Source organism: Anolis carolinensis, chromosome 5 (assembly GCF_035594765.1).
Source record: "Anolis carolinensis isolate JA03-04 chromosome 5, rAnoCar3.1.pri, whole genome shotgun sequence".
Taxonomy (NCBI): domain Eukaryota; kingdom Metazoa; phylum Chordata; class Lepidosauria; order Squamata; family Dactyloidae; genus Anolis; species Anolis carolinensis.
This window is the reverse complement of record NC_085845.1, coordinates 178,682,521-178,704,197: the sequence shown is the minus strand read 5'-3', so window position 1 is coordinate 178,704,197 and position 21,677 is coordinate 178,682,521.

The following is a 21,677-nucleotide window of genomic DNA, read 5'->3' as shown; positions in this document are numbered from 1 at the left end:
CCATGAGTTGGAATCAACCCAAAGACACACAATATGCATTTACAAGGGTTAAGTGTGCCTGATATTTCAAAACTGTTTTCTTGACTTAAAAACTTCATTTTGCTTTTTTATTGCTGTTGTTCACTTACACCTGTAAAATCCCAATGCGTGCATGTACAACTTTTGCCAAATTTTGAGATATTGTCCAGTTGGGATCAAGCCCTTTGTTTTAAAGCTCTTAGGTCTTCATACTAAAATGGTGAGAAAACAAATGGTGTGTAAAAATTGTGATCCAGGCCTACTAATCTGGAATTAATTTACCCTGATTCTTAGTGGAGAAATTTCTGGGAATGAACCAGTACAAACTTGCAAAGGAGAAAAAAAAGAGAGAAGATAGAATAAAGTTAAAGCTGTACCCACACTGCAGAATTATAGCAATCTGATACCACATTAATTGCCATGGTTTTTTTTTTAATTTTGTGAGCTATTATCCTCTAGTGCCGTGAAAAACCACAAGCTCCAGGATTCCAAAAGATGAAGCCATGGCAGTTTAAGTGTTGTCTAATGGTAATAATTCTGTAGTATGATTGGTCTATTAGATTGTGGCAGGAAATTACTAGTAAAGTACATCTGAGGAACACTGAAATCACTTTCCTATAGATGAGAAGGGGGATACACCTAGTTGAAGGATGCAGCGCCTTTAGATAGATCAAAGGACAACCAATTCACAGGAAATGGCTACATGGTTTCTGTGTGTGTTTGTGTGTGAGCATGGGTTCTTCTAACTCAGTGCCAAATGGTGGCTTCCATGTCAGTAGGGCATGAAATCATTCAGGGTGTGAATCTGAAGTGTAAAGTAGCCAAACAAGGAGCTGAAGTCTATTGCCACAGAAGAACTATCCATGGTGCTGAACCCTATTCATGCCAATGGGGCAGTGATATTGAAGTCGCTGGCAAAATAGATCGGTTTTTATGATTAGGTGGTCTTCAATAAAACACTGAAGAGAGAAATTGGAATATCACTAGACAAAAATTATCTTGAAACAAGAGAGCTCTGTAAAGCTACTCATTCTGGTCCTATTTCAGCTAAGAGGGAAAAGGTCACTGGAAGATTGGTTTAGAAGCTCTTTGTTGTTGTCTTCACCTGAGGCTGAGACATTGTGACTGATCCAAGGTCATGTGAATTATTTCATGACCAAGGAGAGATTCAAACCCTGGTCCCCAGAATCATAGTCCTACAATCAAACCTGACTCCCACAGATATTCTATCCAACATTAAATACCAGAAACATTTCTTTTTTTGGGGGGGGGGGGGCAAAGCAATTTTGAAACAGTTGGCCAAATGTTTGTGAGGTGTGGTTGGCTATCCATAGGACTTCCTGATCCTAGTAGCTGATGTTATTATATTCCTATTGGTGGCTATGATAAATTACCTCCATATTGATTGGGAAAGGTCTGAGAGCTGGACTCCAAAAAAGTAGCCAATTCATGGTATTGCTGTCAGTTGTCCTATTGCAGTTCATTGCTCATATGAGTAGACACTGAGCACAGATAAAACAGGCAGCTGATTGTACCATGTTGTAGTGCAATGTTATTTATGGACAAAAGATCAACATTCTTTGCCTTTATCGGCAGTGCTAGCAAGTAGCAACGGTGTGAGGTAATGCTGAGCCACATGGCTATGGTGTGTTACCAGATAGAGAAGTGTGCCTGGCAGCCTGAGCTGTTATTGTTGTCATTCTTGTAATGCTGTACCATGATCCTTATTCCAAATGCGGCTATTTATAATCTCACAGCACAGTGTAAACAAAGCTCCAGGCCTTTCCCTCTAATAAATGAGATGAAATCCAGCTCCATTTTAAGAGCATGAAAAAACGGAAGAAGAAATTGAGTCAATCTTTTTTTTCCTTTTTCTCAGTAGCTCACTGTACCTAGTTATGGAAGTTAAATGTGGAAATTCTTTAAAAAAATAAAATCTTATGCATCCCTTGTTCTGGTTCAGCATCCAGCTCTTCCTTCATCTGCCAACTCACCCCTTGGGAGTGCCTTCTCGTGCCTTGCAACTGCAGTAGAATTGCAGCTTGGGTTATCCGTTGTTGCCAAGTTCTGTTTCTGTACTTCACTGAACTTAGATTGTTGTACAATGATTCAAAGCATCTGCTCTTGCCTCCACTGTGTGCCTGCTCACATATTCTGTTTTTTGTGGTTCTGGAAACATTCCATTTTCTGGTCTCATGGGTTGGATAGGATACTTCCAGTTTTCTCTAAGGTGCTATTGTTGAAAAATGGTTCATCTGCGTTGGGAATAATCTGGTGAAGTGGTTAGAGTGCTAGTCTAGGATTTGAGAGATCCAGGTTCTAGTTCCCATTGAGCCAGGAAGCTCAATTTGGGACATTTCTTTCTCATCTTGACCTGCTCCATATGGCTTTTGTAAAGCTAAAGTTGGAAAGAAGAGAGTGCCATATACCAATATGAGCTCAGTGCAGGGAAGGTGGAACAACAGTATAACTAATCCCAATCTAATTAGTAATAGCAAAATTTATTCTAAACATGGGTTCTTGGATGCATGTGCATTTGCTATTCACCTTAGTATACACCCCATTGGTTTCAAAAATGGGAGTCATTCAGTTTGCACATAACTTTGTGTGCATGGTTCACTTCCTTTCTGTGATATTAATGCAGATCTCTCTGTGTGAGAGAGTTTCTGTCTGAATCTCTTTCACAAGGATTCTTGGGCTGTGACAAAGGAGCAAAGTAAGGTGAGTTTAAATTGCAACAACTAATAGAGCCCCATTGGCAGGATTCCCCATGAATTCAAGAATGGCATAATGACATTGAAACCAGAAATTCTCTTTTAAAATTAAGCTAAATTGCATTCAGTTAGAATTTGTTTTTCTTAACCATGCTTCATGCAAAGGGACCATATTACTTTTCAGCTTTCATACAAGTTTGGGATCTCTCTCTGTGTGGTCTAGGTGTTATGCGATTCAGTTTTATTTAACCCAGATTTTCCTACTGTTGAACATTTAAATCATGCTGAATAATACACACCAAGTTTTCCGTTCTCCTCCTCCTCCTTTCCTAAACTTCTGTGTTTATAATTTACCAACAAAAATGATAATAGTCACTGGGGGCCATTTTTAATTTCTCTTCAGTCTTTGGAGGTCTGATGACGATTGAACACAGTTCAGTCCTTCTGCATAAACCAGCTTCTCAAGAGGGAAAGAGAGGGTTGGGGAAAGAGCATATGCAGATAATCATTCATAATGGCTGAACTTCACAGCTGGGGAAACTATTACATTGCTTTGGAAAGTTTACATAAGAGTACCAGGAAAATGTGTTCTTTCTGTTTAAAGGCCCCATTCATCTCTCCAAGTTACTGAGTCTTTATCCTATTTTATCTAACCAGAGCTAACATTTCCATCACTGATACTCAGTGGGTGGCTATGAATGCATATTTATCCCAAGACTAGTTGAAAATTTATTACATGGAACCTCATAGGAAGCAAGACCATTAGGCAAAGTAACACAGCTGCCTCAGGCAGCAGATCTGATGTGTCATGGAAGGGCAGCACATTACAGTGGTATATTTTCACTGAGGAAGAGGGAAGCATTCATCTAAGGATTATTTCTTTTACCCACACAGTCATAAATTGCTTGGGGTAAATTGCTAGCTTTGGGAAATATGCACCCTGTTAACTTTGAAAGTGCCTGAGAGGTATTGGCTATTCTGCCTCAGACAGCAGAATGTTTGAGTGGCTCTACATGGACACATTATTTCAGGGTTAATTCGGAGTGTCAAATCCTAGATCAGCCCCAGGATGGCCATTAATGCCAGCCCCCAGGATACAGCAGAGATGAAAGGGAGCCCATACTGCCAGACCCCAGGGACAGCCTCCCATCCGAGTACAAAACACAGCTGACCATGCTTAGCTCCCAAGATCCGCCACTTTTGGGCATTTAGTCCCCTTATGATGTCCACTTAGAACAGTGGTTCTCAGCCTGGGGTCCCCAGATGTTTATGGCCTTCAACTTCCAGAAATCCTAACAGCTGGTAAACTAGCTGGGATTTCTGGGAGTTGTAGACCAAAAACATCTGGGAACCCCAGGCTGAGAACCACTGATTTAGAAAGATGTAAGTCTCCTATTGAATTCCAGCTTGTCTCTTTAATTAGAAAATATAGGGAGAGGTAGAACTTTTAAAATGAAATAAAATAAAGAGCATCACGTATATTAGGTGAATGGAAACCTAAGCAGAGCTTGGAATGGGAATTTGCTTATGCTGTATTTGTTTGGCTAATTTTGTATGTAATCTCAGTGTGTAGGCTTGAATTACATTTTGACACAGAAGATTCAAAAGCAGTTAATTTGACCAGAGTCATTGTTTACAGATCTTATTAAATCATTTAGCCTTTGTTGTTTTTTTTCCTTCCTACCAATTAGCAACAAGCATTCCAGCTATTGTCAACATGTAGAGAAGAGATGTCTTTAGTGTAATTAGTTTACTATAGGATTTAATGGTATTTGCAATGTATATCACTGATAAAATCAATCAGTATGTCCCAATATTTAATTATCCTTTCACAACACCTCTGCATAATTGTAGGTAAAAATTCTTGTGCATAAAAAAGACTGGGAAATCAGCCTGGCTATATAATACTACAACAATGTTGTGGTTGTTTTGTGTGCTCTTTCAATTTTGTATAGGAGCTCATTCAAACATTTGTCCTTTGCCAGCAATTGGGATCTGTGCTGTCCAAGAACAGTGTTGTGAAGATGTTAATCTAAATGTGTAAATTCATCATTTCAACTATGACAGTATGATCCTGTGCACATACGAGTAGTTCTGCTTATGAAAACTTGCATCTGGGAAAATCAGTGTGCATTTTTAATTTTTGTTGCTATCAAGTAAATAAATGTGAGATGGGAATTCCATCTGTCATAGATACTCTGGTTCTCAATACACTTGAGTGCTGAAACTAACAAAGACCTTATATTTCATAGATTATACTACCATTTCCCCTGAGCCAATGTCAAAAAATGCAGCTATGTCTCTCTCTGGTTTTAGTGTTTTTGTTTGTCCAAGTGTCAGTCTACTAAGCACGTACATTAATTTCCTTTCTCAAATCTGAACCCTAGGCTTTTGTTATTTATGTAGGACTGAAAGTAGGCTCTATTCTCATGGTGCTTTTTTAAATCTCCCTTGCGATGGGAAAGTCAGGATGAAACCTGATTCATAAAATGTAAATACAATCATCTCACAGACTATGACAAGTCCTGTATATCTGATGAGACTAAGAGAAATAAAAATGAGACTTACCCAGCTAAGAAGGTAGTTGTTCAAGGAGGCTTTTTTCTTGCTTGCTTTTTAATAGAATATTGCATTACCAACAGCATGGGGAAGGTTCATGATGTACTTTATGATTTGGTGAAAAGCAATTTCTAAAAAAATCAACATTGAATTTTTTTTATTGTGTCAGAAGCAACTTGACTACACACTGCAAGTTGCTTCTGATGTAAGAAAATTGGCCATCTACAGAAACGTTGCCCAGGGGATGCCTGGATGTTATAGCTGTGAGGCTTCTCTCGTGTTCTTGCAACTAGAGCTGACAAGCGGGAGCTCAACTCATCTCACAGATTCAAACCGGAAACCATCAGGCCAGCAACCCAACCTTCAGGTCAGAAATTCAACCAGCACAAGGGTTTAATCTATTGCACCACCATGGCTTCTGTTATCAACATTGATTATAAGAGCTTGATCAGCAATGGAGCAACAATATGTTTTTGCCTTAGCATTCTAAATTCAGATACATTTGCAACTATACCCACATTTGTCCATGCAGTTTTTTTTATTGCTGGTTGTTGTTGTTATGTAGTGCAATCACTATACATAGAGCTTTACTAGTAAAAGATCAATCCAAAAGAGCAGACAAACTCCAGAATACCATGAGAAAAAAATCATTAAGAGTGAATGCCCCCACCCACATTTGATGGGATTTGATGGGGAAGTGTGGGAAAGAGAGGCAGTGAAATATTGTCAGAAGACTTCCAAACAGATTTTTGGAAGACGATCCAAATAAACCTAGTTGCGATAATGTTTTATCAAAAGCAATGAGATTTCATTTATGAGGTCATGAGATTGAGTTGTTACATTCATTTCAGTGGAACTTCAGTTGTATTCTTATGCACATATGCATTTACCTACAAGAATGTGTAACTGAACATAGATATGTCTTCCCTGTCCTTGGTCTAATTTAGATGTGACAGTAAAAGGGAAAAAATGATGGTATTAAAAATAAAAAAAATGATTTGGGATGGGATTAAGTCCAGCAGATATTGATTCTTCTTCTGGTTATTGGAGACTAGGGTATATTACACTTCCAATATCAAAAACAGTGTGCCTGTATATATTAAAAGGTCCTAATATGAATGAGAGGATATTGTTGCTCTCCCAGCTTGTGGACTATCCCAAGGTATCTAATGGCTACTAAGGGAAGAGAAAGCTGGACTACATAAGGCTTTGGTCTGACCCGCAGGAATGTTATTGAATTCTTTAAAAGGACAGATAAATGATAGATCCTTTTAAACTTCAAAGATATATGTTTCAAATTGCTACAAAGGTACAGAGAACAATGAAGGTTTTTAACTTTAAATTTAGAGGCAAGTATATCAGTTTTTTAAAAACTGGATTTTATGAAGAGAGTTGAAGTCATTTATGGCTTGGATCCAAGATAGATGTTTTTGCTAGATGTTATATATTCATATATGCAGAAACACCTATGCATGAAGATGTGGGTGAGGGCATCTATTAATTTAAAATCATCTCTCTAGTCATGCAGCAAATCATTTTTAAAGCATAAACCAACTATTTTTCCTAAATAAAAAGTCAAGCAAGTGGCAGGATGATTGAATAGCTCAAAAAAAGGGTGCAGGTGGAAGATAAGAAATAGCATTTGTATCTGGAGTTAAACGGATGCTAGGAAATCAGAAGATGAAAACAATCTAAGATGAGTCATCCATCCTCCTGGACGGACCGGGTAAAACTGAAGCCAGAATCAGCAGAGCAGACAAACTCCAGAATACCATGGGAAAACAATAAGCAAGGATGAACTGAAATTTTACAGTACGGATTCCGGATGAAAACATGGTATTTTGATAGGGAAGTGTGGGAGAGAGAGTCAATGAAATATCGTCAGAAGTCTTGCAAACAGGTTTTTGGAAGACAATCCAGATAAACCTAGTAGGATCAAGTTTTTCGAAAGCAACAAGATTTTATTTATAAGGTCATGAGATCCAGTTTTTACATTCATTTTAGTGGGACTTTGGTTGCATTATTATGCACAAATGCATTTACCCTGTGGTTCCCAACCTGTGGGCCACAGCCCCACTGGTGGGCCACGAGACCTAAATTAAGGTCTGCAAGACATGTGGGGAAATCGGCTCTAGATTGGTTTTCTGTGGGCAAGCAAATGGCAACTGCTGGATGGCCTATGTTTCATATCAGAAACTACAGCTGATGTGGTTTATCCAATGCAATTTTCTGAATCAGCACCCTGTTTTGATTGCGCTGTGATTGCCCTTACAGTCCTTTTAGGTCTATTACATTACACAGCTCTCCTATGTGAGGGTATTTAAAGGTAAGCCTAAAAGGAATGAATCCTTTCCTAGCAACTTGGGATCTCCTGAGTGTCTTTGCTACAATTTCTATTCACACTTAACAGGCAGGGGCTGATGGGTAATACAGTCCAAAACTATATGTGTGTGAACCCAGATTTGCTCTAAGCATTACTGTGTTATACTTTCTGGTTCTAGGTCCATTGAGTTTAATAGGGAAAGATGGATCAAATGGATATTTTACAGCAATGAAGGAAATTCCAGTGATACTTCCATCAGTACACTGTTAGCAAAGAGCGAGGACAAACATTCTTCAAGAATAAACTCTTTCAAATTATTTTTATTGAAAATGGAGGCTGGCCCCTTACTATATTTTTTCCAAAGGCATTCTATTTTATTTTTGTTTTATTGAGGAAGTTTGTTCTATAACATCTGTTTTCTGCAGTAAACGAATGCTTGGAAGTTACACGGCACTCAAGGCCAAATTCCCACCCCATCCTTCAAGGCATGATTCCATGCACCTGCTGGAGAAAATTCAAACAAACAAAGATTCGTGGGCGGCCAGAAATGTCTCGCTTTGAATGAATTCCATTCCAGATGAGTCAGGAGCAGCAGCAGACATGCAATCCAGCCTTAAAGATGTTGGGCGTTTCCTTGGCCACAATCTGAGGGGAGATAAGAGAGCCAGTGACTTGAGTAAGGGGTGTGGATGGGAAAACGAAGAAGATTTAGCTGCAGCTGTAATTGCTTTTGGTCAGGGAGTGGCTGGTTCCTTTTCTGCAAAAGCAGCATTTTCCCTTCCTGAAATAATTTAGCAACTTCTGTTAAATCTGCACTTCTCCAAGCATGAGAAGATATCCCAAAGAAGACATTGGCTGAAACTTCAGAGAATATTTCCTTCTGGAACCAAATGAATATGTATTGTTTCTGAGACAAATGACACAATGGCAACCACATCCTTCATTCTACATACAGAAACACACTGGATGTAGAATTTTCCTTTGCAACGGGATAGGGTCCTTATTTACACCAAGCAGCAACTGTCCAATTTTGCAAGTTACCACAATTTTCTTCCAGATATATTAAAATTCAATAAAGCTGTGAACAACCATCTTAGGCTGGATCTACACTGTCCTATATCCCAGGATCTGATCCCAGATTATCTGCTTATCCCAGTTTTTCTTGCAGTATAGATTCATATAACCCAGTTCAAAGTAGATAATCTAGGAAAAGATCCTGGGATATAAGGCAGTGTAGATCCAACCTCAAGATGGATCGACACTGCCATATAAAATCTGGATTATCTGTTTTGAACTGTATTATATGATAAAGCAGACTAATATTGGAGCCCCCACTGGTGCAGTGTGTTAAAGCGCTGAGCTGCTGAACTTGCAGACCGAAAGGCCACAGGTTCAAATCCAGGGAGCAGAGTGAGCACCCGCTGTTAGCCCCAGCTTCTGCCATCCTAGCAGTTTAAAACATGCAAATGTGAGTAGATCAATAGGTACTGCTAGGATGGGAAGGAAACAGCGCTCCATGCAATCATGCCAGCCACATGACCTTGGAGGTGTCAATGAACAATGCCGGCTCTTCGGCTTAGAAATGGAGATGAGCACCAACCCCCAGAGTCGGACATGACTGGATTTAATGTCAGGATAAAACCTTTACCTTTACCTAGACTAATATAATCCAGTTGAAAACAGATGATATGGATTATCTACTTTGATAATCTGGATTATATGGCAGTGTAGATCAAGTCACCCTCTTTGATTTAGAGGAAGGCAATGACAAGCCACTTCTGAATATATCTTACCATGAAATTTGTTATGATATAATCAGCATATGTCAGAGACAACCTAAAGGCACAGAAAAAGGTCAAACCCAGGATCTTCAATTAAGTTTAGGAGCAAATTGAAAGTCAGTGCAGTTCTTGTAAGACTGCCAGTCTGACATATAAATAAATAAATAAATAAATAGATAGATAAGCAAAATGATTGAATAAGCAAACAAAGAAAAAAGGAAGCTAAAAACGCTGTATACTACGCACACCATAAAAGAGGATATTTTATATGTCTTAGGGCCCTTCCATACAGCCATATAACCCAGAATATCAAGGCAGATAATCCATAATATCTGCTTTGAACTGGGTTATGAGTCCACACAACCATATAATCCAGTTCAATGTGGATTTTATACAGCTGTGTGGAAGGGTCCTCAAATACATGGCTAACTCTACCATGAGCCATGACCACAAGGACATGAGCCATGAGGCCCAAGTGACACATTAGTGAGTATCACATACATACATTCTTCTATTGCTTGCACAGCTCTCCTTTTCTGACACAAGGCTGCCACCATACTGCCCCTCATCCACACATCCACACATCGAAACAATGCTGTGCCAAGATTGCTTCTTGAAGAAACAGATGATGTACTTCCAGGAAAGGTGGCGCAGAAGAATGACTACACTGCTATTGCTTTTATTTGCACCCATTGAAAGAAAATTGTACAGTTCAATGCACAGAGACCACTTCAACTATGATGCTCTACTTTGACGAAGATGGAAAGAGGGCTTGCATTACAGCTGCTACACTTTGACATTGCTATTTACTGCTGACTTATTCCATACAATTACTCAGACTTTGGAAACTTGTCCCACATTGCATTGTTCCTTTTTGTTTCCTCCTTTAGGCTGCAATCCTGTATACATTTACATGGAAATGAGCCCTAATGAACTCAAAAATGCTTGTTACTTAGCCACGTGGCTAATATGTCCTGGAAGATACCGTATATACACAGACATAAAGATAAACTAAGCATGGACAATGTTTGGTCCTCTAGATATTGTTGAACTGGAACTCCCTTCACCACTGGATATGCGAGTCCCTTCACCACTAGATGTGCGAGTTCCTGTCCAAAACAGGGTGGAATATCTCCCATTGCTGCAGTAAGTCATCAATATATCATTGTTGCAGTGCCTCAATTTTGAGTCACAACAATTTCCTTGGTTTGGATTAAACATTGGTTGAACACTTGATGAGCACCAGGTTTTAACTTCCTTTTATTTGAGAGAGGGAATTGCAGCATTCTTTAAAGTTCAATTCTCATTATTCTCTCCATTTTCTCTTCCCACCCACAGCATAATCAAGGTATAGAATTAAGTAGTTTTCTTATGTTCAAAGCTCCTTCTTGTACTGAATAAACCAATGAGTTTCTGATGTATTAGTTTAATAAGAGCGAAAGAAATTTACCAGGACAAAGGGAAACATCTCTAATTTGCATTCCCAATAGATTTTCACAATCAGCTTGGGGAATTTTGTAAGATATATTTCCTTTCACGCATCCCCCACATTCTCTGTCCAATGTTTGTTCAGTAAACTTGATGGAATAAAGATCACATCTGCCTTTCTGTGAGTTCTGTTCTTGGGAGGTAACTATGTATTGGTTTGTTAAGAGGAATGTGTGCAATACTCCCTCTGAAGACACAGGTTCACAGCTTGGGAGTGATTCTGGATTCATTGTTGAGCCTGGAACTCCAAGTGTCGGCGGTGGCCAGGGGAGCTTTTGCACAATTAAAACTTGTGCGCCAGCAGCACATGTATCTTGAGAAGCCAGGCATCTCGAATAGATTACTGCGATACACTTTACGTGGGGTTGCCTTTGAAAACTGTTTGGAAGCTTCAAGAGGTCCAACAGGTGACAGTCAGATTCCCCACTGGGGCAGCGTACAGGGAGCACACAAACCCCCTATTACGTCAGCTCCACTGGCTGCCAGTCTGCTTCCAAGCACAATTCAAAGTGCTAGCTTTAGCCTATAAAGCCCTAAACAGTTCCGGCCTAGTTTACCTGTTCAAATATATCTTCCTCTATGAACCCCCTCGGAGATTAAGATCGTCTGGGGTGGCCCTGCTCTTGGTTCCATCTCCTTTGCAGGTGCAGCTGTTGGGGACGATAGACAGAGCCTTCTCAGTGGTGGCCCCTTGGCTATGGAACTCCCTCCCTAGTGAAATTAGAGCAGTCCCCTCCCTCCTGACCTTCAGAAAGAAAGTAAAGCATGGATATGGGAGCAATATTTTGGATAACAAGTTTTAGTGCAATAAAAGAATTCAGAATAATGAAATTTTGAATGGAATGGCCTTGGATCATGTTTTTGGATAGCATGATTTTAATAATTGTTCTTAAGTTGTGTTTAATGTCTTGGGTTTTAATGTATATGTTTATTTTGTTATATGTTTGTCTATGGCATGGAATTGTTGCCCATCTGCAAGGCCGCTCTGAGTCCCCTTCGGGGTGAGAAGGGAGGGATATAAATATTGTAAATAAATAGATAAATAAATGCCCACACATATACAACCCCCCTATCTATATCATCTATATTTCTCTGGCCCCATCCACATAGTACCTTAATCATGAGAGTTCCCAGTTCAAAATGTGGGGGTGGCTAGATGACATCACTGGAAAATGCTCAATGATTTGCTACAAAGGAGGAAAGTCGTGGGATAAAAAGGTCCCCTTTTATGCAATTTCTGGGTGAAAGATGTGGATATTTGCATGTCTGTGTGACCCTGCATGCCAGAAAACACGTTTTCCTTCCCTCCCCCCTGTAGAGACTGCTCCAGCTGATGTCCGTCCCCTTTTAAAAGCCTGAAACAGCTGATCAGCTGATTGGGCTGTCAAATGGACACACAGCTGGTTGAAAGGAAGCACAAACAGAGAGTCATTAGAACTCTCTGAAACTCTTTAATTAACAATATAAACACTGTAAATAATTAGGGAAAAATCTGGCAGAATTTTTTAAAAATTCCCTCCGTTATGCATTGTTCTGTATTTGCGGACATGTGAATATGCACATATGTGGATCAGCACAAAATTACATACTTAAAAAAAAACTTCTAATGGTTGTCCCCCATCCACCCTCCATTTTATCCCAAGATACAGAAAGGAGGCCATTGAGGACAGCAGGGGAAGAAATCCCAGGACTGGCAGGCCAGTGTGGGGACTTGCTCTGAGGTCCCAGGTTTTTTTGGTCCTCTTCAAAATTTTGCGATTTAGCGCTGTCTGGAAGTGCCCTCTATCTCTCTCTCTATTTCACACATACCTGCAAATGCAGTATACCAGTTTCTGCACTTAGTTTGACTGGAATGATATCATCATGTTCAGTATAAGATTCCAGATTTAATGGACAGATGGTCTTTCCCGAAGGAAAAAGAGCATCTGGCATTACATTTAATAAAGTTTATTATGCAAGTTAAATCTTTGCAAGACTGGACTTAGGAAAGAGAGAAAAGATCCAGCAGTTCCTTAAATAATCCTGCTGCTCTTCTGCAAATTTTAATAGATATCACTCTTTACAGAGATTATAAAAGTCAAGCAATTAATCTCCATTTTGTAAATATGGAAGACTTACGTGATAGTTTAATGGAGTTTTGGTAAAATAATTACAAAATTGTAAAAGTTACTGCTGCTGTCCCAGTGCAACAAATGTAAATGGAAGCTTTCAGGCAGATAAATTCCCCAAGGCAAGATGAAACTCAAATGACACAATACTCTTTATTCCATTTAGGTTTAGGGGGCTACTGAAATACAACAGCATGATCAAGAGTTCATTCCAAGACATGCAAAATATTACTGGCTTGTACAACAGGGAAGAGAATAGAGAAGTGAGCAGTTTTAAAAAAAACTTTGGGTCTATCCATCAAACTGATACAGAAGAGCAGTTTAATCCCAGAAAGATAAATCAGAATATACTTTAAATGGAACCTTCTCTTCTTTCTCAAGGAGAAATTAAAGTCAGGGCCGGCACTGCCATTAGGTAGAGTGAGCAGACAACACTATCATTAGATGGAGTTGGACTTTGATCATAGAGAGAATGAGATGACCATCATTTTGAATGTCATAAAAGGAAAACAAATAATTACCGGTAGTTATTTAATTTATTGTTTTAATATTTTTAATGCCATGGATAGAAAGAGGCACTTAGGAGGATTTTCTGTATCCTGTGCCAGAATAACTTGGCTCAGTTAAGATATAATACAATATAAGATATAATATAATTTGACTTGGGAGGGTGGGGGCACCATTCACTAGTCCGCCTCATGGAGCTAAATGTTTTGGGCTGGAATGCTGAAATATTCCCATATTTTATGACAAAACTCATTATGACTATGTGAAACACTGGCACCGTCACTCATTTTCTAGGGTTTTAAGTCTTGCTTCAAAAACAACTGTCAGTAGGAACTGAATTTTCCAGCAGTTATAAAAATACTAATTAAGATTTGTGCCACTGTGATTTATAAACAGAGTAGTTATCATAGTTGAATCCTCATGTCTTTTCAATTCGTTGTGTATTTCATACTGAAATCAATACAGTACTTATTCCCCAGCCACACACATTTTATTTTTTCTTACACTAATCTGGGGAGGGGAGATTATACCATGTATGTGGGTTGCCATGAACATAAAGAGACGGCTGCCATGAAAAGCAATGGCTTCTGTGTGGTGGCCATATGGTGGGTGCCTTCCCTGGCACACTGTCTGTACCCAGTCAGCCTGCCAGTCAATCTGTGAAAGAGACTGTCTCTCTTATCAGGCACCCCTATATCTCTCCTGCCAGGTTGTCAATCTTTCTGTCAAACCATCTTTGATTTGGACTATCTGTCTGGTGATTGCTGGACCATCTGACTGACAGAGTGTTTTGGAGACAAGCAGCCTGTCTTTCAGTCTACCTGTCTGTCTGAGTAGCTATCCTGAATGTCTGTGTCTCTTTTAGATTGACAATCTGATTAAGAGTGTTGCTTATCCGGGAGTTTGCCAACCACTCTGTTTGTCAATGTGGACGTCTCATCAATCTGATAGCCTCTGGTTAAACAAAATGCATGGTATGCATGGAAGCTTTTCTATCCTGCAAGGACACCAGTGCAGGGGTAGGAAATGTTTGAAACTCTGTAAAAACACCCCACTCCACACCCAAGGACTCCAATGAATTTCCCCTTATTTGAATCTTTAGACACAAGGGATGAAGGGGATGGGAGTAGGGCTGGTGGGGAGGAGGTAGCTTAAACTCTCTTACCTGTAGATAAGCCTCCGAAATGGGGCTTCAAAGTGGAGTCCATGACATGTGAGTGTGGTCAGGCCTGTAGCGAGGGGGCGGTTTTAGGGGTTCAACCCCACCCCCCGAAATTTTTCAGGTTATAAAAAAAACCTGGCTTACTCATGAATTTTAACTGGTTAACCAAATCCCCATGCTAAGTCTATGAGACACAAAACATTAAGAGTCCCTCCAGGCACTATCTCAAGCAGATATTGACAGGTTTGTAGCGGGGAGGGGTGTGTGCAAGGGGTTTAACCCCCCCCCCCGAAATTTTCAACCCCCCCCCCCCCCGAATTTTTTTTCTGGCTACAGCCCTGAGTGTGGTAGATTGTTAGCTGACTGGGAAGAAATCAAGGCACTTTTATATACACAGAACGTGTCCATACAGGTTTCCAGGCTTGTTATTGTTTTCTGCCTACCCACCTATCCCGTCCACATTGCAAACTATTTGACAAGTCCTCTACTTAAAAAGACAATATGTGGACCTTATGTGCATGTACTGTACTAGTGTTTCCAATATGTGGAATAGTAGCTACTACCCATCATGATGACAGGGAATATTGCACAGATGCTAGCATCAAACAATTGAGACACTTTGCCTCTGTGAAGCCATATTTATAGGTACGTGGCACGACTACACCCTCCCTCTGTGCTGCTGCCTATCTTTTGGGATTTTATGTCCTGCTTTATTTCCCCAAAATGTCCTAGGTTCAAATCCCGGAAGCAGAATGAGCGCCCGCTGTTAGCCCCAGCTCCTGCCAACCTAGTAGTTCAAAAACATGCAAATCTGAGTAGATCAATAGGTACTGCTCCGGCGGGAAGGTAACGGCGCTCGATGCAGTCATGCCAGCCACATGACCTGGAAATATCTATGGACAATGCCGGCTCTTCGGCTTAGAAATGGAGATGAGCACCAACCCCCAGAGTTGGTCATGACTGGACTTAACGTCAGGGGAAACCTTTACCTTATTTCCCTAAAAGGGACTTAACTCTGCTATCATTTAGAAAATGCCAGGTAATTTCCAAATCCTGACAGGTCTCTCTTCTTTCTCTCTAAATGAAATGCTGTGGTACAATCACACTCAAGTATACACCTTCCAATATTTTACAGATGAAAATGTGTTCAAGTAGCAATAGAATGTGATCATGCTGGCAAAAATAATAATGAGGAAAACTGAAGTTGCTTGTTTTTACTTGAATCCCTTAAAAACAAAATTCATGCCCATCTTCTTCCTTGCTGCTGAGTTAATTGAGAGCAAACTATTTTTGCACTTTGAATTCAATTTTCAGAAAAAGAAGGAAGCTTAGCACAAAAGGGGAAAGTAGGAAGAGAGAGAAACTGGGACATTTTAAAAGCAGCTAAAAAGTAGGATGACAGAGGATTAATTGAGACTGTTGCTACCAGTTTCAGGAATATTGGCAGGTATTCAACTCAAACCATATACCTAAAAGCCCATGTTGTGATTTTCTTTGGACATGGGTCTATGCCCCACTGGTGTGCCATATAACTCTGAGCACCCCTCAGCTGCTCAATAAATGTAAAATCATAATAAAAATAATAATTTAATAATAACAGCAGTATAGTCACCCAAACAGATGTTCAGGCCTCAGATCCCTGTACTTAAAAGGCGTTTACTACTCTGGGCAGACAGTCAAAATAACTACAGTGACTGTGGGTTTTTCAAAAGGGAAAATAATGGTGGAGCCCAAAAGTCTCGCTGCCTTAATGGCAAGATATTCCAAAATGTGGCATGGTATGCAATAGGGGCTAAGCATAAGAAACAGCAAAAATAAATAAAGAAAAAAAAAAGAAAAGAAAAAGAAAGCAAGAGAGAGAGGGGGGTGAAGTTGTGTGTGTGTTTTGGGTTCTTGTACTGGAACTGGCCCAAGGTTTTCATAATATGTCCATCCCCCTAAACATCTGCCTCTGAGGATGCTGGCACCTAACAAATTATCCAATAAGGTTGTCAAATGTCTTTTGTTGGAAAGAGAAAATAAATGTGACAAATGTAAATACCTAAAAAGTAGGACCTGCACCAGAAGGACTGATGAAGTCAAACCTGATAAAGGGTGATTGTGAATTCCTTTCCTATTAGTCAGACAGCTGCTTTATTTAATAGATCAGGGCTTTTTGGACCAGTTGTTCATTCCTGGCCTATATATGTATGCACACACACACACACATCCATTTGTACCTTTTAGGCATGTTGGAGATATAAGGTTCCCATTAGCCTATTGCAATCAACTTCCACCAATGTTCTCCCTTTAGTGCTAGTTCACAGGCTAAAAAACACATCAAGATAGTCTGGAGATTATTGTTTCACAAAACATGATGCAAATCTGATTCTTCTCTGTATCGCTCTTTGTACAAAAAAACCATCCGGTTCAGATGTCAGGGACCTGTGCTTTCAATTACAGACTCTTGGATGTGTAAGCCTTCCTTAGGCAGGACTGGCACAGAAAATATGTCTACAAAATGAAATGGGAAGTCTTAAAAAGAGGACTGCAACTTTGGATTGGGAAGCTTTATTTGATGAATTGGTAAAAACCACAGAAGGCTGTGTGTTCAGGGCATGCATTCGACTGTTCAAGGCTATTTTGTTCCTTGTGCGTTGCTCCAATAGGGAATGGAAAAGAAAACATTAGAGAGCTGGAAAAAGTGCAGAAAATGTGATCAAAATGAGCAGCAACTTACCTATGGGGAAAGGTTGGGACTTTTCAGTTTAGAAACAAATTAAGTCAAAGAGACTATAACAGAATTGTATAAAATTTTCATGGTGTAGACAAAGTGGGAAGGACTATGAACGGGTTTTGATTTTATTGCCCTAAGATCTTCAGCTACAGGGCAGGATATAAACATTTAAACTAACAAACAAACAAATAAACAAACAAACAATGAAAACTATTTTTCTAACTTGTTTTTGCAGTGTCAAGGTGGAAGAGAGTTACTTTTAGAATTATTAGAAACAGTCATGACTGTAATATACTTCTGTTCAAAGGAATGTCAGTGGGCAGTTTGCCTGTTACTCATTGCTTTCTCTGCATGTGATGTTGTGGTATGAACAAAGGGAGGAAGAAGACATACCGAGTGTAGGAATGGTTGCATTTGCACTACCCTATAATCCAGTTTCTGAATCTTGATTACTGTATCTGCTTTGAACTGGATTATAGGGCAGTGTAAAGTAAAGGTAAAGGTTTTCCCCTGGCATTAAGTCTAGTCATGTCCAACTTTAGGGGTTGGTGCTCATCTCCATTTCTAAGATGAAAAGCCGGCGTTGTCCGTAGACACCTCCAAGGTCATGTGGCTGGCATGATTGCATGGAGCGCCATTACCTTCCTGCTAGAGTGGTACCTATTGATCTACTCACATTTGCATGTTTTCAAACTGTTAGGTTGACAGAAGCTAGGGCTAACAGAAGCTAGGGCTAACACCCCACTCCCTGGATTTGAACCACCGACCTTTTGGTCAGCAAATTCAGCAGCTCAGCGATTTAATCCGCTGCACCACCAGGGGCTCCTATAGGTCATTGTAGACCCATATAATCCAGTATAAAACACATAATCTGGATTCAGAAACTGGATTATATGGCAATGTAGACCCTGGCCCCTCTACACTGCCATATAATCCACATTATCTGCTTTGAACTGTATTATATGAATCTACACTGCCATATAATCCAGTTCAAAGCAGATAATCTGGATTTTATATGGCCGTGTTAAAGGGGCTCCAGCCTCAGAATATCCAAGGTGCAATATTTGAAGTGCCATTTGGAGGAACTAGAGAGCATTCAGTATCCATAGTGGTAATTTGTTGGTAACTGGTAATGCAGAAAATTACTCTTCTGAACTACGGTAACAGTAACAAGCACTGGATGACCAGAGTAGTGAATTAAGGAACTAGTGGCTTTTAAGAAGCAGTACTCTGAGTCTACGTTCATCCAATGAATGGTGGAAGAATATATGAAAGGGAGTTCTTCACAATGTTACCGTTATATAATTTTTAGCAAAAGCTGCAAATTCATGTACAGTAAGGGTACCAGTGGTTGCTAGTTATGATGATTGTGTAGTATCTTTAGCTGAGATACTGTCAAGCCACCAGAGCACCCTAGTTGAGAATACCCCTTGCTAAACCGCAACGAGAACAGTTGAAGTGGAGTAAGACTACTATAAGTGAATTCTGTGAACAGAGCCCTGTGTTTGCGCCTAGACTGGTTGACTATGCCTATAATGGAAATAATTTGTGAAACTGAGGCTCTCTGATAAAAGTTCCCAAAGTCTGGTTGTTAATTTCATGCAACATTATTCGAACATTCATATTTAGTTTAGGGTTTTTTGTTCTTCCTCCAGCTAATGCTCATAATTTTGAAATGATGTCAATGTGTTTATTTCAGGGGAATTGTTAGAAGGGTAGATTGACTTCAGCAGAGAGAGGAAACAATCGAAACCCCCTGGGAAGTTGCCAGAGTCAATCTGTGCCATTATGCAAAAAGCATCCTTGGTGTGACATTGATAGAGGGAAGACCACATCCTAAATTAGATCACTTGATGTTACTGATTTGATTAAGAGTCCTTGCCTGCTGCATTGCAAACATCAGGGTTTTTAACTAGCTCTCTAACAATTCAGCCCATCATCTGGCTGAGCTGAAGAGCCGGATGTTCAAAAGGCAGCGTAATGTGAAGAAAAACACTGGAATGTGATTGAAAATGCCTTACAACATAAATGGGAATCATGCATGTGAACAATTTTGGAGTGTTTTGGATTTTGGAATTCTAGATAAAGGATTGTCAACTTTTAGAAACAGTATTGGAGTGCAACACTCATAATCCCTGTCCAGTCCACTGACCAAGCTTTCTGGTACTGAAGAAAGTTGGATTCAGGGACACCTAGAGGTCTAATGCTCCCTGTCTGAAAGCATAAATATTTTTGTTGTTCAAGTCACACACAAACACCAATTTCCAGTTTTTAAGGGAAGGCATATGGCCTCCCTGTAAAATATAGCTTTTTCATTACTTTCCAATAAAAACTATTTCAATCAAAAAGTAAAATTCATACTTACAAAGTCTATGATACATGCAAGATCATTCTGCTGTTTTTCAGTCACAAGTAGATAGCCTAAATAATGGTCTCATGTCTTTGAAGTTTCTGTGTGAGCCACACATTCTTGGCAGGGAATGTCTTTTTCTTGGGAGGTTTTTTAAGAAAAATCTTTGGCGCTTGTGATGAGCAACTATCTAGCCCTTGTAACTGGGAGAGGTTTACAAGCCAAGAGTATCTTTGTTGTGGCAAGCCGCTTCCTCTTTCTCTGCTTACAATTGCTTTAGAGTACAAACTCTGAATTGAAACTAAAAAAGATGAGAGTAAACAATCTAATTTTCAACATTTCTCTGACCAAGAATCTTTAGGAATAATTACTCTGGAGATGCCAAGCCCAGCCTCATACCACAACATTATATCTTAATTCCGAAAATGCATGCTGTGGGTGGGATTGGGGAGAATATGAGTTTTAAATGTCATTTTATTATATCTATTGTATTTTAATTTTGTTTTTACCGCACTGTTACTATTTAATTGCTTTTTAACTTTTGTATTGCACCTTTTAAACTTGCCTAGTTGTAAAGCAATGCTTTTGGGTTTACAACAATACAGGTTTACCCCTTATGGCATAGATCTGACTAAGTGAAGCAGGTGAATATAGCACTGAATGAGACATGTAGAATAATCACAGGATGACTTAAACCTGCACCTGTTGATAGACTCTATAAGCTATGTGGGACTTCCCAGATGAGGTCTTTGGGGAACACGAATTAATTCACCACTAACCAGGAAAACCCTGGTAGTCCATTTGATAGTCCATTTGTCTATCAAATAGCTTTTATAGTCCATTTAAAAAATGTTTATAATTTCAATCCAGCCTAGCCTGAGCAAAAAACAAGCTCATTCCGTTCTATATAAGATATGTTTTCATATCCAAATTCTAAGCAGCTCACAGTTGGCTTCCAAGTCTTTTTCATTTTCCACTTGGATGTGGTTTAGTCTGGATAAAAATGACTGGAACAGAACTGGCTTTAGCACATCACAAAACTGACGTAACTGGGGTGAGGATGGAATCAGCACCAAAGGTCTTTGTCCAGTGCACATCTTATTCAAAGCCACAAGGATTTTAGTGGCATTACTTCAGAATAAATGTGCATAGGAATCGCTGCACATTTCCTTTGGAAACACAAGAACTAGACATGTATGAATATCTTCATAACATCCTAAATGTAATTTCTAGAACTACATTTCATAAGTAAGCAGATGCAGTAGGAGCAGAGAAACAAGTGCACATACAGGCAATGGCATGTCCCGCTTTGCCCCCAAACATAAAAAAACACTCCCAAACATTAGTTTAAAAACACTGCCCAATCAAACATTGGATTCAGTATTAAACTATCTATTTCATTGCTGACATCAACATTAAGCAATATTGAACTTTTACAGTACACGACAGCATTGCTACTAGTGCAGTGCAGAAATATCTAATCAATGTATTTCAGTAGCTAGCTTCACTGTTGTTTTCAGTCCTCGGGAGAAGTCTGGCATTTCAGTGCAGAAATACAAAACCTGTATTTTATTTTCTGGCCTAAGAAGTGAAAGTTCTTCTAGAGCAGGCATGGCAAACTGAGGCCCGGTAGCCAGATGTAGCCCCCTGGGTGTTTACCTCAGGCTCTCCTCATTTTCCATGTCTCTTGTAAAAGGACACAGCATAGAATCATAGAATCATAGAATCGTAGAATAGTAGAGTTGGAAGAGACCTCATGAGTCTCTTCCATGAGCAGCAGTCTGCCTTATCCTTATGCCATAAAGATGGGTGAGGAAGTGAGCCCGACACACTTTAGTTGCCATGGCTCAGTGCTATGACATCCTGGAATGTGCCATTTGGTGAGGTAGTAGATTACAATTCCCATGACTCCATAACATTGAGCAATGGGAGTTGAAGTGGTGTCAAATTG